The sequence below is a fragment of the Ambystoma mexicanum genome, chromosome 3q (assembly GCF_040938575.1).
Source record: "Ambystoma mexicanum isolate Mex_15411 chromosome 3q, UKY_AmexF1_1, whole genome shotgun sequence".
NCBI lineage: Eukaryota > Metazoa > Chordata > Amphibia > Caudata > Ambystomatidae > Ambystoma > Ambystoma mexicanum.
Genome location: NC_090926.1, coordinates 106,317,459 through 106,335,418, shown reverse-complemented (window position 1 = coordinate 106,335,418; position 17,960 = coordinate 106,317,459). Strand labels below are relative to the sequence as shown.

General features: G+C 44.6%; 1 protein-coding gene across 3 annotated transcripts in view; it reads left to right on the top strand.

Moving 5' to 3' along the window:
- Positions 1–1,079: 1,079 nt before the first annotated feature.
- LOC138582177 (uncharacterized) overlaps positions 1,080–17,960 on the top strand; it is a 30,668-nt gene continuing 13,787 nt past the window's right edge. Inside the window, exons 1-2 of one of the 3 annotated variants that reach the window (XM_069653241.1) lie at positions 1,080–1,218; positions 2,182–2,351. The gene's annotated coding sequence lies outside the window, so the exon portion shown is untranslated. Of the gene's footprint in view, positions 1,219–1,608; positions 1,707–2,181; positions 2,352–17,960 lie in introns of those variants that run through there. The other 2 variants (XM_069653240.1, XM_069653242.1) reach the window with 2 other exon arrangements.

The window sequence follows — 17,960 nt, the reverse complement described above, 5'->3', positions numbered from 1 at the left end:
TACAGGAGGCCTAGCAGAAGCAGCCTGACCGTTATGAAATGTACTTTATTCCCTCTCTTCGGCGAAATGACCTGTTATTATGATACGTGCGGCTAAGTTTGAGGCAGGCCTGGGAGGAGCAGAAACTAATGCAGCCCTCCGAAGCACTGGTGTGTGTTAACAAAACACTTTTCACCCAACTTGTGGCCTTGTGTATTATTTGTGTCCGAGTGCCTGGAATGCCAGAGACGGTGTGAGGGAGCTACATGAACACTGGTGTCGTCAGGAGCAGGACGAACCTGTAACAGCATCACTGCTGAAAGCAGGCTTTCTACGTGCTAGGCGCACTATTGTTTTCCAAATGTGCATTTTATATTTCCATAGAAAAACAAAAGTAATTTTGAAACAGAAAAATTATGCTTGCATTCACTAGTTTTCTTTGAAAAAATAAATGCTTCTGTAGTTCTGCCAGCAGTAATTAAGAAATTAAACTGTGGGTACATGGGTGCCAACTTTTGATTTTCACTACAGGGGCAGACATACTCCCACCTTCGCCATGAATATAAGCAAGCAACCAACCCAACCCATCCCCTGGTCAACCACATTGTATAGCACTTGTTTTTTTGTGTTTTTTTAATGAGGATTTGCAAAAAGTCATACGATTACCGACCAGTTTTGCATATATAACATCTCAGCAACAGTCTCTCAACCTGCTGAGCTACCCTGGTAGCCAGCTACTGTACAGTGTGTCTATGGATCCCTTAATGTACTAATAATCACTGGATTACCAACAGTATTTTGGGTGCACCACTGCTGTGGAAGTGATTTAAATTGGAAATGATGTTCAGTGTGGAAAGAAGCTGCATGAACGAAATTGCACATTTTTTTAATATTACGGTTTCAACTCAAAAACAGCAATGAGAGAAAAGTCGTCTTCTTAGTTATAAACCGGGAATTGTCTTTATCTCTTCTATGGTTGATTCGGGGAGTGGCTGCTAGGGACGGAGCTTAGACCAAGCCGGGGATGGGCTGCTCTGATTGGTGTTGTATGGGGGCGAATGGGTGGCTCCCCACATTGCACGCCATCACACCAAGCAGAAACGGGAGACAGTTAATCTGCGATGTTCCAGTACCACACGCGTAGCAGGGAGAAATCTGACTGCAATGCGGGTGCTTTGTATCTTCTCTTTCCTGCACTCCTTATGTCGGGTTCCGAGACGTTTCTGCCTGTGAAAAGCGGTGTGTGAGCAAGGGAGGATTCCCATTTGTGAGAACCGTATTTATGTGCTAGATTCATAGGAGATTCAAGCTCCTTTGTGCGTAATGATGTCTAACTTCCAAACCTGCATTCGTTGACAATAGAATGCTTCATACCAGACATGTGAGTCGAAACGCTAGCTCTCCCTTCCCTTCGCTATAGCGCTACAATGAAATGTCCCAAAACGGGCAAACGCTATTTCGGTTTCAACTGAAAAACACCCGTGCCGAATGGCTTCTCCCTGCAGTAAACCGGAAAGCATCGGATTCACACTTCCTGTTGCTGGCAGAAGAGACAGAGAGCGGTGATTAGAAACACCGAGCGTCAGCCAAGGGCAGCTCCGATTGGCTGGGGGCGAGGGGCGGGCGGTGCGATCGGCCGTGTTTGCGTGAAAACAAGGAGGTGTACGGGGGGTTTATTTCCTTTCGCTTGAATCGCTTCCATCACTTGTACAGAAGAAGCCACAGCGGTGAGAACAAATCCGACCACTCTCTCTCTTTTCCAGCAGCCTTCGAGATACTATTTTTAATTGTTATACTACTGTCAGTTGTGTGCCCTGGTTACTGAACATAATTTGCATTCCATATTTTACCGAGTATACATCTCTCCTTACTCGAGAGGATGCAATGATATCAGATACGTTGCTTTCCCTTTACGGGCAGTGTAGCATTGCATTGCTCTGTGTCCCTGAGCTATCCACAATGCATGATCGTAGGCTTTGGGATTTCTAAACACACTAACGCAAGACTGCCTGCTGCCCCATTAATAGTAACCACTGCATTCCATTTTAACATACTCGCTGTTCGGGAATGGATATAATGAGGAGCGAACAAATAAAATTAGGAGCTGTTACTGCTGATGGTTGTTTTAGAGAATTTGGTCACTGCAAAGTTATGCTTCTCCGCTGGCTTTCTGTTCATGTGCGTTTTTATTTTGAAACCTAGATGGTGCCGTGATCACCTGCTCGCAGCTGTGAGCAGTGGGGTGGGCCTTGAGTTCACACCTGTGGAAACTGGGATTCATGGAGCTGGACCTTACCGTGGCTCATGCGTGTCAGAGATTTTCCTTCAGCCGCCAATTACTCCTGCCCAGGAGCTTCCCATTGTGAGAGAGGGTACGTTTAATTTGTGAGTTAAAAAAACAAACCGCACAAGAATTCAAAACAGATTAGAAAAAATATTTGCATAAAGCAATTTTACACGCGTCTTGGGCTAGTCGCATTTTTTATACCTTTCACTTATTTCACCTGTCTACCATCAATACTTTGCCACATCTCTCTGTTGATATCTCTTCACTGGCACACCATGTTTCTTTCTGCTACCGACTCATTTTCACCATCTTGTTGTTACTCATTGGGTGATTATGTAGAGTTCAGTAACTGCTGACGCCAAACATCATTTCTATATCTCACCCTGCTACCCAAGTGCTCTGTTTTGCAGCAAGCATTGACCTACTTGTGAGCTTGACCTACTCTGTTTATTACGCTCCTCCATACTGCATGTTCTTACGCATGACACCATGACCAGTCAACCATGGCCGTTTGGGACACCCGATTCATCCCATGATGTGAATCTTGGGGCAGGTTGTAATATCTTCGCCACAAGGCTGGGGATGAAGCAGAAGCGACGTGAGATCCTTCCCCGTCCCCTCAGATTTCAGCCCAGGGGAGTCATCTATAGAGACATTAGGGATGCATGTGTTTATTTTTTTTCTTATATTACCAACGGGTACAATTTTTAGGACATGAAAATATACTCTTGCCATGAGTTGCCAATTAAGCTCGGTCATCACTATTTTGTTGGGTTAGCATCAGTTTTTGCCCAAACCAATCCACACGGTTTAGCATCACCCAGAAGGCAATGGCCAGCAATGTGGCAGATGAAGTGTCCCGAGATTCCTGGTGTGTGTAGGGTGGGCCTTCAGTTCAGCACTCTGTGAATTGAGTTTTAAGTGATTAATATCGGTGAAATAAATATAATTTTTTTCAACCGTATTTATTTCCTGGTGCCAAAAGGCATGTCGCATGTATTCTAGGACTGTGTTAATTTTGTAATCTAACTGCAGGTCTAGGATATTTGGAGACAGTGATAGATAATGGTCTAGGAGGAATAAGGAATAAATAATAGTTTCAAAAATGGTATTTATATCAACATCCTTCGATAGCATCTTGCCTATATCGCTGGATGCCCCACTTACTGGAAAGACTAGATGGCAAATAGCATCCGTCTAATACAGCTTTTGGTGACATTCACAGCACTGTTACTGATGGGTGTCTGTCTGTACGTGTTCCGTACATACTACATATGAAATAATTTCACACTTAAAGTGCTAGCTGGCAACTGGGGTTAGTACCATATCTTTGGCAGAGTCCCAACTCTTGTCACCCAGTCTTTAGAAATTCGAGCTGAAACGGGAAGGGATCCTACAGACGTAACCGGTGCTCCAGATAAGAGTTTAATGTGGGAGTATTTTACTCCCTAGTTTTGAAAGTTTGGAGTAAAATTATTTTTTAGGGGGTAAATGTCCCAAGTGAGTAAAACAATGTTTTAACTGAAAAACAGAAGTTTTGAAGTAATCATTTTTTTCTTTGTATCTAGTTATTCGTGCACATTAAAAGATGCATGTTTACTTACCTCTGTGTATCTGGCAGTAATAATAGTAGTTTCTTTCTGTGAAACTACATACACTACTGGTCCAAACATATCCATGGAGCTGTGTGCATGAAAGCAAGGGCATAAGGTCCTATGTGGCTGTTTCTTTTTTTTTTTTTTAGTGTTTTTACTCCCTATTGTAATTTTTGGGGGGTATTTGCCTATTTTTAGGGCCTAAAGGTGGCTGATACACCCCTTGTCTATAGGACTGGACGTAGCTTCTGCTATGCTTAGTTGACCCTCACTGAAGTTGTCTGCTCGAGTCTCTGGGCAGACGCATGGAAGTAAATCACCCTATTATGCTTCGTTGGTCAAATGCTAGAATTGCGTGGAGTCCTTGCTACACTACATTGTACGTTGAGAGCTGTGGGACCCACAGAGAAGCAGCATTGGTGGCTGGCAATCCTGCAGACGTTCGGGTTTATTGTTGTCTACCTTTAGAGAGAAGCATTATCCTCCCACCCCATGACCCTACTCCTTCTCTATTTCTTACTGAGTGAATCCCACCTTGCATGACAGGCTTATTTTGGCATGTCCAAAAAAGATGCTTCCTGGCCTACCTGGTGTCAGTAGGCTCCTCCCTCTTAGTACCAGCATGCATCCTGCTGATTTCCAGCCCCGGACTGGAATGGGTGTGCAGACCCCGCCATTCTTGGGTCTTCTATGATCTAGTCATTGCAAAGAACTCTTGGATACCCAGAAATGCTCTGCTGTCGGGTGACTGATTGGATGAACAGGAGTCGGGCCCATGTTCCCAAATGCTACACAGATGCTGCCATGGTCCGCAGTCTGGGGATAGCCCATCATTCCCGGCAAGGTGCAGCTTTTCTTTTTCATTTTTGAAGACTGCACTTTCGATATAGTGAGAGTCACCATTCACAGATCACTCTGGTGCGCTCATGCAGGACTATACTATTCCAGGGCAGGGGCTCTTGGAGGAACATTGTGACCCAGAAGAGACCCAAGTCTAAATGGTGGCAGTGTTGGGGTAATGGAGATGGCCAGACATTATCAAGGCACCTCCTTGCCATCAGTGGCTTGGTCTAGGCTAGGGTTAGTCAGGTTTTATACATGTTGCTTCTACCTTCTTTTAGTGCAAAGTCCCCATATTATCTGGATGAGCCCACGCCAAATTCAGTCCATGCCAGCAATTGCGTATTCACTGATCTAGCAATGCATCTCATCACAATAATGGTACAGTGTTAGGCCTCCCTCTCAGAAAACTGTCATGTTTGCCATTGCAACTATCTTGACATGTCTTTCTCATGTAATGAAATGTTTTGTTTATCATGCATTTATCTAAAGTGCTTTGAGGCCATGCACTTTGCATCTCGATGCTATGGAAATACCCCATAATAACCTGTCAACACGTAAGCATGATATATATGCTCTATGTTATTCTGGCACGATTGTGGCTCCAATTAACCTGTGCTGTGCTTGCCATAATAGCCTTTCATGAAATATCTCAATTGACCTACAGGCCACTCTGCTGCTATACAAAAGGGAGCTTCTTTTCAGAACTGTTATGTAGAAATTAACTTTTTTTGCCCATTTGTGAGTACAGCCTTTTCTTCTCCTCCATGCTGTCTGTTTGATGAATTGGCATTGTATCTGGCTGATCCTTTAGGCTCCAGTCTACTGCCACCAAGTTGCATTTCCATCTCGCCACCAGTGCCTGTAATGATCCGCCAACAAAGTAATCATGTAGGACCGGTGTCGGAGCAGCCTGTTCCACCCCTCGATTATTCCATCGTACCCAGCATCTCTGAGGACCACCACCTGTCTTCCCAAACCAAAGTGACTGACTATACTAGACTGTGTTTCGTAGCAATAGCTGGAATTCTTTAAAATAAGGAACTAAGGCCACACAAGGATCACATCCCCCACCCCTAGGAGAGAGAGACCCCCACCCCTAGCTTCCGAACAATCTGAGCCCCCATGCGGATAATGAATTGTGCCGTACTATGTCTTACAATTGCTGTGTCTGTTGTTTTTCCTATGTTTTTGAAAACCCAATAAAATACCTATGTTGAAAAAAATAAAATAATTCCTGTGTGTTACGCCATGAAATATGCTAGGTGAATACAGCCAATCCTTTACCCTGGCAAACATTATGCCCCACTACCTCCTGTAAGTGTGTCAGCCGACCCGTTATCCTGTCAACACAGATGTTTTTCAGTCTTCATATTTCTCATCTGGGCCCATCAGGGCCTGGTGTGTGCTCCTTGTTTGCATCTCCTGCATAGATTAACCTAGGGACAGCAGTCTGTCATTAACTCACAACCAGGATCCTTGCCCCGCAGGGGCTCTGGGAGGATACCCCCACCTTCCTTAAGCTGCAAGTCAGACTGGGTTTTAGTGCAACGGGAGTGTACACATTCTTTCCAAAGAAGCAGTAAAGAGTTTGAGGTAGAGCATGCAGCCCAGCTTGTCACCTAGGTCCCTGCCTGCAAGCAGGAACATGTAACTGAAAGGTTGTGGCTTACTGGGGGTTTTATACCACCAGAGGGAAAGGGACAGGACTTGAATATATTGAAAGGGGTTTCCTTTCATGATCTGCTTCTTAATATTTGTGTAACGCTGATTGTCATTGCATCAAAGCACTGAAGGGGTTGAAATTAGGATTTGTTGACCGTGAGCAGCAACCAGCTCCTGGGTAACAGGCATCATCCTTTAGGCAGGAGCTACTTCTGGGGAACCAGGAGCTAGGAATAGTGCACAGCAAATCTAACTTGTGCGTAAGAAGCAAACTCTTAACTTTGTGTGCAATATATATTATCCAATGTTCTTTATTTTATACACATTGCCAAACCTGCGCACTTAATATTTTATATATATATGACCCAAGTAGCTCCCAGTCGCACTTGGTTTCAAGCTAACCAGTCTCCCTCTGGCTATTACCCAGGAGCTAAGTAGCTCCCAGCTCTTGGCAATTTCGAACCCTGTGGGGTAAATGGGCCTTCAGCGGACTGTAGTTTGAACAAACCTGAAAATAATAGAATAACATTGTATGCAAATAGAAATTAGAATGTAGACGGCTTTTCATTTAACGGCGATTACTAGTTTAAAGACATGATGCTATGCATGCAATGTGGTGTGTTTAGGTGTAAAGAGGATTGCTGTATTATAACTATATGACAGCTGGACTGAATTGTTTGTGCGACTCTGCCATATCTGTCCTTGGCAGCATTACAGGGGAATATGCTGTTATGAATGTATTTGTCTATCAGCCCAAAGGCAACTTACTACAGTGAAAGTCTCTGGAATGCTTTACATGCATAACATACTTGTACTGAATAACATGTGGCGAATTTCCCATCTGTCAACACATGTCCACTTGTCTGTAACATTGAGTTAATGCAGTAGAAATGTTTTATATTTATTTATTTTTACATTTGTGTTACGCACTAAACCCAGAGGTATCAAGGTGCCGGTTGCATTAAAGGTTACAAGGCAGATGGCAAAATTCAAAGAGGGTATAAGTTTGAGTACCAATTCCGTGATCTACTTGAAGTTTTCACCAATTTACGGAAGGGCCAGTAAGATTGCTCTGCTCTAAGCGCAGAGTGGAGTGTGTTCCAAAGTTGCCCTGCGGTGACTGGAAAACTGGATCCACCCGCTCTGGTGAGTTTAAACTTTGGCTGGATGAATTGGTTGGTGTAGGCAGATCTGGTCGGCCTAGAGGATTGAGTTCTGGTAAGTTTTTTAACGAGGTATGGGGGAGCCGTGTTAGAGCTAATTAGGTGTAGGATGTTCTCCTCGAAAGAGAGGAGCGGTCCTGGAGGGCGGTTGATCAGGTGCAGGGTGATGGTGTCAGTGTGGGATAGTGGTAGTTTAATGGAGAGAAGGTTGCACTTTTCCAGTTGTGTGGCATTAAGTTGTCTGATGGCGAGTGGCGATTTTTCTATAAAGGCGACCCCGCCTCCATTACTGTCGGGTCTGTCACAGCGTAGGGTAGTGTCTTTGGGAAGGATGGCAATGGACAATGTGGGTCCTGAAGTGGCGTGAAGCCAAGTTTCGAGACAGCTAGTATGTCTAAGTTGTTAACTAATAAGAGGTCATGGATGGGCTTGCATGGATCTTGCGTTGACAAGTGTGCAGTGAAGGGGGGAGGCTAGCAAGTATGTATGTAAGTATGAATTCTTGGGGGCCCTGGAGGTGCTGCTCGGAGGTAGGGGTTGGCAGAGGCTAGCAAGGGCTGTAATAGGCCCTGTGATGGTGGATGGTTATGGGTGTTGGCGCTGGTAGGGCAGGTAGGTGCATCAGTGGTTGTGATATTTTGGCCCAATGCAGTGGTGATCCGTCCATGGACCATAGGTGGTAAGGGGACACAGGCTGTTGGTGGCTGGTGGGCTGGATAGGAGCCGGCTTAATGAACGGCCGTTTGGAAGCACTGTGCTTCTTTGGAGGTGGGAGATCTTATCTTTGACGTAGGGGAACTTTCGCTGTGAAAGGCTGCGTAGGCGAGTGCAGTGCCTTCCCATACATGCGCAAAGGGAATTCGCGGATTAGTCGGTTGGTGCTGTTTAAGCACGGTTGGAATCCTGGGGGCACCAATGAGTGAGAGTCTAGGTGTGGTTTATGGATGCTTATCATGCCGGTGGTGCGAACAGGACCTGTGTGGGTTTACAGGCGGCTGTTTCGTTTTGCCGCAGGCATTGAGTCTTGGGTGGAGGATGGAACGTATAATATCCGAATCAGCACGTTTTGCTGAATAATAATAATAATAATAATTAGGCTTTTATATAGCGCTACAAACCCTCAGGTATCCGAGCGCTGCTTATTATTACCCACGGTGTGTGGTGCTCATTTATCGACCTCGGAAGGATGAAAGGCTGAGTTTGGCCCCATTGACAACTGGAAGGGGTGCTTGATCGCAATGGTTGGTATTACAGAGGGTTTCACAGAAGAGTGATAAGGGATGTGTGATGGTAGAAACAGGGTAGCGCTATAACACAAGTCATGGACAATCGCGTACCTCATTGTAAAGCAGCCTGGGGGGCCATTACGACCCAGACGGGGTCTTCATGCCCCTTAGTCTGGGCCCTTTGTGTGGGTCCGGCGTCACCTGCTGGCACCACTTAGCAGGATTACAAAGATGAAGCAGTTTACAAGGATGAAGCAGTGACCAATCAGCTGGCATCAGCGGCGGTAGTGGCAGCTTGTTAGTTGGAGTTGTATGCTTCTAGGAATTTAATGTCAAGGAGTGATGACATTAGGGCACCTATGTGCAGGAACTTTAGCAGTGGTTTTAGCATTGGAGGTTTGTTGTTGTAGAGAAATAGATTGGAGCTTATTAGAGGAACCAGTTAAAATTGTATGCATGAAGAAGTTATTCAATTTGAAGTATTTTGGAAGGTCGCCTGAACATGGAAGTGACTATCCTGTATTTGGGTGACTGTTGTGGTATCATTTGGGGGATGGTTGAGGTATCCAAGTGAACATGGATTAGTCACATGTGTTTGTGTAACATGCTGCTCTCTTGCAGTTACATTTGCTTTTATGTGTTCTTTGTATTGTGAGTCACTTTTCAAACGTTCCAACCTTTCATTTGTTTCTTGTGGGATGTGGGTGTCGTTGCGATATGGTTTGTTGGTGTGGTGGTGTTTGTCGGTTGGACTTGAGGTGTGTGTCTTTTGGGCTTGTGGAACATGGATTTTAAGAGGTTGTAGGCATGACAGGATTTCGGTTTGTGTATGCTGGTTGCTCTGGTTTGTAGAGCGGGGTTGTTCTTGTGTGTGGCAGATCGGAGGATGGGGTGTGGCCGACACTGTCAGGAGGTTGAGTTTATTTTGATGATTGTGAGTGTGGGTAGGTTTGCTGCTTTTGTGTAAGCTGGTTGATGCCCTTTTGTGGGAAAGTTGTTCTTGGGTCTGGCAGGCCTGAGGCCGGGCGTGGCAGGCTAGGGCAGCAGGCGGTATTGTTTAATTTAGAGTGTAAGTTGCCCTGTTGTGCATTTTGGTTATTTGTAGATTCTGGGTCCTGAGTGGTGACGTATGCTTGAGAGAGTGGCTGGTTCCTTTGGTTCCATAATGAAGGGGGGGTGGTATCCTGCATGCTAGGGTTGTTCTCTTGAGTGTGTGTAGTGTCGACTGCATTGTGCATGTAGAGTCAGCTGCTGCCGGAATGCCTGACGGAATGTGGAATGGAAGGAATGGGACCATTGGTGGCTTTCAGGGCGGGAGCTGGACCTAGAAGGACGTTGAACCCCTGTTCTCTCATGTAACCTATCTATTACCTGAAATATTGAAAGTACAATTGCTTTTGTACTTGATGGCTCTCCGTGTTTCCTGTGTGCTGCCTCACTTACCTGCGATCTAGGCCTACTATGAACTGTCCCCCAAGGAGTGGTTTAGTCAAAAGTGTACTACTGACTTAGAATTCAAAGCATTTAGCTCTCCTTTGATGCATCAAATATTTTCTGACCGGAGGGTCCTCTTTTGCAATTCCTTTCCCCTGTGATTGGCATTGCCCTCAGCAAGGTGAAGAGAATAGTCTCTAAACCTCAGCAACTTGCTTGTTTCTCCTGCTGTAATGGCTGCTTACAATATTTGCTGAGCCACTTACTGTAGATGTATTGACTAATCACTAAATCCATTTTTTCTTCATATACCATCTGATTACGTCCTTGTTATCGCTGTTATTTCTTCTGCTTATTTCTCTGAGTCTCGAATCTACCCAGGCCCAAGGGATCAGGATCTTCCATCCCTCGCCCCTCTTTCTCACACTCCCCAGATTGTCTTTTATACATTTGTGTGTCCATCTAGTCCCCCCTCTATATCAATAGGAGTTAATATAAGATAACGCTATAATGTTTTCCTTTTTATTGCCCTTTTTAAAGTTGTTTCACGAGCTCGACTTGTCTGAGTGCGAAGGGGGTGCGCGGAGCCACGTGGTCCAAAAACATCCTCCTATCCTATTAGCGAGTGGTGCAGTGGTTGACATTGCATTTGGGTTGCATGTTACATGGAGGTATTGACCTCATATGTTTATGGTGAGGGACACCAATCTGAACTACAGAGCTATTGATGATTTGCTTTTTGTTATGATTCTTTATCATTAGACTAATTGATTTCTGAGATGTTATCTTCACCTCACCAATTTGCTTAGCTTCTTTTAGTTTATGGTGCATTTTCTGAATGAACTAATATTTCAACATGGGTGCCTGCAGGGGGCAGGAGGGGACAATTCCAGCCATGAATTGCTCTGAAGCCTGAAATCATGGCCTGGTGAAGCATGTCCTTTGAGGGCTAAGGGCACATATTGGCTGGCATTGCACTCGTCCCCACTGCTGGTGCTAGTAGAAAACACCTGGGGAGGCGCACTGCATTACCATGGTAATCCCCCACCCATGCTGGTAAACTGCAAATGACTCGGGGGGTGTGCAGATGCTGGGCAAGAACAGCGGAGTTCGGTACCGACATGTTACGCAAAGATCCATAGAGGTAAGGGTGAACATCGGATGCCAATTAACAGCAGAACGTAAGTGGGGGGAGAAGGCAAGGGCGAAGGCATGCAGGGAGTGGGTTTGGGATACCCTAGGAATTCAGGAGGAAGAAAGTACTGTCACACTTAAAGATTACCACCTGAAATGGCTTGTTCCTGATTGGCTGGGTCATTTTGAACACTCCCAAAAGGGTGCTAAATCAGTTTGGCGATATTGTACATTCTTAATGATTTGCTAAGTGTTATTGCTCAATTTCTTACTACACTGTGTAATGTTCATAGATTGTGTGCGACCACTGAGAATGAACTAATTGTGTTATATAAACTTTTCTGAACGTTGTTTCTGCAACAAAAACAGAAAAGGGGAGTAACAAGCGGAAAGGTAAGGTCCCAGTGGTGAGGTGTCAAGGGGGGCATAGATGCAGAAGCAGGCAAGAGGACAGTGTCCATTCATTGTGGTGCAAAGGGAATCTTACGAGCACAGGGTGGATCCTCGGTCTGTTGGGAGAAAGCGTGATTTGGCTAGAATTGGCTGTTGGTCATCTGCATGGTCTTTGGACTTGCCATGCAGAGGCATTTCACTTTACCTTTTTTTAAATTTGTTTTTTTTTTTAATTTGTTTTGGTTTAAAAAGAAAAACCTTTCCAAAATAAAAACAATCTCAAATAAGGATATACATAAAAATAACTAAACAAAAAAAAAAATATAAAATAGTAAAGGAAGGAAAGAGAAAATAATGAAAACCAGTAAACGGCAAACCAAGGGAATCACCGGGGACAGAGATCCCAACCATAACGTTGTACCAAAGAATGTTCTTTTAGATTATAATGGCACATATTTTCAAAAGTTGTACTATTGCTGCTGTTAACATAATCTCTTGACCAGCAATCATTCTATTCCAGAAAAACACTGAAAAAGACTTTCCTCATTGGCCACAAATCTGAAAAGCAACAATCTGGTTTCCCAGGTACCTTCGCACTCCAGAAGTAGTGTCTTAATGTTAGTTTGCCCGGAGGTGCACAATATTCACAGAGTTTTTTTGCTTGATCCCCTTGGTTGCGTCTTGCTAAAATTTCTCCAGTACGTGCCACGTTAAGTCTGAGCCTCAAGAAGTTGTTTCTTATTGCTCTATCAGGGAACCTTTGTAAATAGCGAGGCAGAAGACCCACCTTTTTTTCCATCTTCAAGCATGGGTTTGGGGGTTTACTAGATCTTGCATCTGCGATTGAATCTATCCAGTCCCAGATTTCCAATGACCTTTTCACTTTACAAGGGTTTGAAACAAGTGTTTCCAGGTTCATCTCCAGTCTGTTCAAAATTCCCTTTATTTTCTTCTCCAGACAAGAGAGAATCTGTGATCTTGATTTTTTTAAGGTGCTCATTTACCTCATAATAAAGGGAATCTTGTTTACCAGAAATGATTTCCCGAAATAATGAGATATGTTTCCAGTCAGCACAACACCCTAATGAGACCGAACCAAGCTCGAATAGTAAACACTCCATTGATGTACATAGAGGGAGAGCCAGAGTTTTTTTCCAATTTCACTTTACCCGAGTTGGGCACTTGATCCTGCAAGATGACCAGATTTAAAATGCTATTGGGTATTCTTTGGGTGGACCTGCTCTAATGTTGTAGAACATGGGTCCTTCCTTTATCTCGTTTGCTTTCCGGATATGTTAGTTTTGACCAATGATGCATGTGTGAGGCCGAATCCTTCTACCAATGAGCACTTGTGCTGTGGCTTGGTCAAAGACTGGACAGTGATCGAAATATCTTGAAACAAGAGGAAGCGCTATGAATAATGGAGCGCTGTAGCAAGGGGCTGCAGGGGATAACTGTGAACATACGCGTAGGGTCAAATGCTTACCAATTTGGTGCAGAACAGAGTGGAGGTGTGACGGTATTGCCCCAGTGGCTGGGTGCGGCACAGTGCCTGTAGGGGTGAGACCCCTGATGTCAACGCCAAAAAATAGTGAAAGCCAGTGTAATAAAAAAAGAGAGAGAGATAACTTTTGGATTCTATATGCTCAAGAAACTAACAGTGTTGCCTAAAATATCATTTTTAATTCATTTTTCCCTTTCTAGCACAAGAAATATAAACATTAAAAAAACATATACACATCACATAGTAATATACATCATAAAAGTATTCCACCTTACAACATCAAAGTCACCAGATACTTGATTACAAAACAACAATGGCAACTTAATTATTCTTATTCCCCATTGTGTTGAACAAGCCCAATTTATATAAGTTTCTGTCCTATATGTTAAAGGTAACTGGACATTCTTCAGGGGCAGAAGTAGTCTTGCGCTTCAGGTAGATCTTTCTCATTCACAATTCAAATTCCTAAATCTAAGGGTACACAAAAAACAAACACATTACTAATCGGCATTGTAGGTCTAATGAATCAACCTAGCCAATCCCTAATCACCAATAGGGTGGAAAGGTATACAATAAATAATATACCTAAACCAGTACTCTGAAGAAATAAATGTCTTCAGCCTTAATAGCAAAAACTATTCTTGCTCTTCACTTCTCTAGCAGATAGCCGGATTCACTCAAAGTACCAGGTACCTAAAACCAATTACAAAGAAACTAACCGTAGTCAGTAAAAGTCTATAGCATCATTACTAGCTCTAACAGGGTTACCCATAACCACAAAGGCGCAGGGCCCCATGAGACAAAAAGCTCACCCTGAGGTGTAGGAACAATTCTTCTCCTCGACACGGCTCATTAGCGGTGGAGCCTTCAAATGTAGGCCGCAAGCACTCCGAAATAGTAAATTTCCTAAAAGAGGGATGAAACCCCGCAGGGTCTCAGTCACTTTCCAACCTCCATAAATTCTTAGATCTTCACATTAAGGATCCTAAAAATCAGTCCCTTACCTTTATCTTAATGATGTTAACAATATGAACCAGAAGCGGCAGCACCTCGTGAGCCTGTTCTAAAAAAATGAGGAGAGGCCACATCCTTCTCCAATTAATTGGTCCAAGGCAGGGATATCTTGCATCTAGCCCTATAAGTAAAAAAGAACCACAGAGACAGTATTAATCTATGTTCACTTGTCTCCTTCTACGGACCAAGCCTCTAAAACCCAAAGACCAACACACGCCCCATTTCTTACCTAGTATACCTAGTAAAGGAGCCAGTACTGCACTGGAAGGAAGGAGTTGCCAATCACGTCCAGGAGGATGCCGGGAAACGCACCCGAGCTGTGGCTTCTAACCACCATATGAACCACCTCCGTCGCGTCATCACGCAACGCGATGACGTCATCACGGCCAACATTGCGCAATGACGCCACGCGTCAAAAACGGGCCGTAACTAAGTGACTGCAACCGCCAAGTGGTCATAATATAATTACTTAGGTTGTTGCGTGGCAACCAACCAAAACAAGGTAAGGAAAAACGCCTCAGAGTGGAATACAAGACAACCCAAAATTAGAGAAGTCTAAAAAAATGCACAATTTAACATGGTCCTATAGCCACTGAAAAGTGCTCTGTGCCTCCATGCGAACTCCACCACAAATCCCAAAAAAGGGCTGCTTGCCCCTATAACAGGAACACTGTCAATAGATAGCCAAAGAGCCTAAAAAGAAGGGCTCTACCTCATTTAAGATCGAAAGGTGCTGTCCACCACACTACCCTACCCAGTGGATCTGAGTAAACACATGCAAATCATGTATCAGATATACCTAAATGACATGCATCTCACTTATATTGTCCCATGGTAATCTACAAAGACAAATTCATGCTGATATTTCTATCAGTTTGTTGTAGCAGAAAGTGCAAGACTCCACTGACCAACGAGCACAGAGCACAAGATATATAGTGGCACCAGTTATTGAATATTATGCCACTCGATGTTCTCATCCAGCCCTGTCACATGGCTGTTAGTAAGGAAGATAAGCTTCTGTTCCAAATGAATCAATTTCCTGTTAATTACTTCTTGAGATCTCCCTTTAACCTTTTTTAAGATACACCATTCAAAATCTCTAAATGTGTGTCCCTTCTCTTCCAAAATGACCATGCCACGAGGCTCTTTGTCCTGTACTTTGGCCATCTTGCCCTTTCACCTCCCCTAGGTCGAGCAGACCTGGGTCAGTCCTTATTTGGCCATGCATTCTCTTGCGAAATGGCAAGCTTTCGCGGGCATCTGCATCCCTTGTGTGTGTGCGCTTCCAGAATGTGGGCTGGACTGTCTGGTTCCAATACACATTCTGGGTGCCAGAGAGTCTGGTGTGCTGTGAATGCCTGGGACCACCATGGTCCATGATTGGTCCATGTATGGTATGCCTGTATGTGAGCAGATCACCCATTGGGTCCTCTTCATTTTGGCGCGAATGAGATTTTGGATAAGAGAAGGCTCCAAAACACCCATAACATGTCGATCTCTGGAGTTCTCACTGAATGAAGGATAGGATCCAAGTATCCTGAAACTAAGAAGCCCAGTCGAGGAACCGCTGGTGACCTGCTTGAAGGTTTGGCACCCTGAGCCCGCTGTCGTCCCGCTGGACCCCTCTGCATCTGATCGTACTAGAAGGTCTGCGAAGACGCTTCAACCCATTGGAATAGTGGGACCAACTATTCTCGGCACCTTCATCAGAACCTGCAAGTAAGCCTTCTCGGAAGTGTTCCTGGGCCAACAAGTGGGCTGAACAGTTTATGCAGGACCTTTGCTCCGTCACCGCCGCTGTTTCGAGGAGGCCCTTGAAACTTGGTACCCCGTAAGCTCTGTGTTCACGGGACTCTCACACCGTATTCCGTACACTTGGCATTCCCAGGTCTGGAGTAAAGTGAGTGCGCCCGAACCGAGTACATGCGGTTACCGTGTCGCCCAGCTGTGGTGACGAACTTTGCAAACTCATTGCAGCTGCGCTCTTTTGTGCCCTGAAGCCTGCTACAGCGGAACGGGCCTGATCCATCTACCAGGAGCGGAGAAATCGCCACTGTCCCATTTGGGAATCAACGCTGTATCTTCGTCGCTGAAAGCCGCAGAGCCGCATGATTGCTGTATTTGAACCTGCAACCGAAGTGGACTCGACTGCCGAAGTTTGGTTCGGAAGTGCGCCGGGGGTCGGTGAGTAATTGCAACCCTAACCGGTGGCCCCGAGCGCATCAATCCATTTTTACAAATAGTTTGCTATTGGTTAGGTTCCCACCTAAAGGGCGATTGTATGTAGGGTTATAATCATCCTGCAGTCATTCTATCTGTCATTCTATCATTCATTGTTCATTGTAAAAAGGTTTGGAGGTCCACTTGTTTTTTCCTTTATATATCTATATTGGTATAAAGGGGGGAAAAACGATTACAATGAACAATGAATGATCTAATGACAGATAGGGTTATAAACATCCTGCAGTTGTCATTCTATGTGCAAGCACCCTTTAAGGGGGAACCTAACCAATTCCCAACTATTCCAGGCGCAGGGCTTGAGAGCACAGGCCCTTTGGTTCCTACAACCAGCAGCTTGCGCAACCAAACTGATTATTCCAGTGGAAGGCAGGCACAGCAACTAATAGTTCCAAGTGCTCTGAGCACCTCCCTCATTCATTTTTATGCGTACGTGGCCCCTGAGGGCCCCTCTCCTTTCCACTGCTAGTACAAACTTGCAAACTATTCCGGAACTCTGCAACCTGCCTTCCCTGTTGGGGAGACCCTCCACGAAAAATGTGAACTTATTCTGCATCACCTCACCCACCTTCCTGAGCTGCTACAGACCCTTGAAGAGACCCCGTTTTGCCTGTCTGTATTGCCGTGTGCATTGCAAGTGCATTTGAGCAATAGGCTCCACTCTTCTTAGGGATTCGACTGCCTTTCAGTTAGGATTGTGTTTGATGCAGAAGGGACTAAAGACTATTTGCACTGCCTGTTTCCTTCCCCTTTTAGGTTGAGGACCCATTTCGTGCATTAACCCGTTAGACCCCATTAGTCTTGTATATATGTATATTGATAGGATTGTGTTGGCTTAGAAGTATTACTGTGATTTTATTTGTGTGTTGAAACTCAAAGGCCTTGAAATAAATGTATTTGTATTTTTAATATATATACACCTGACTGGGAGTGATTTGTAAGTGTCCTTTACTCTGTGTGCTCATTGAGGTCTTTCAGTCACCCTCACCCCTCCTGAGACCAAGTCTTGACCGCCGCCAATGCTACCTTGTTTAGTCTGGCTTGTCCAGAAGGTTATCCTGTTCCAAGAAACGAGGCTGGCCTTCTGAATATCTGCCCACCAGATCAGAGTTCAGAAATCCATCTTAACAAACGTTCGAAAATGGGTGGCATCACTTTACAAAGCACTGTTTGCGCGAGTCCAGTGGTAGTTTAAAGATTGTCTTTCCGCTCTATTTTGCTTGACTAGAGGAATGAGGCTGGGATGCCCACTGTCCCCTTTGCTGTATGCTCTCACGATGGAGCACCTGGCTATAGCGATTCGGGAACAGCAGGGTATTAAAAGATACAACGTGGTGCAATGCAATTAAAGTTGTCCTTATTTGCAGATAGACATTTTGGGTTATCTGGTGGAGGTCCATAACTCCATTACTGCTCTTTGATCTCTCATTGAAGCGTTCAGGTACTTCTTGGGGTTGCAGATTAACATAACCAAGTCAACCATCATGC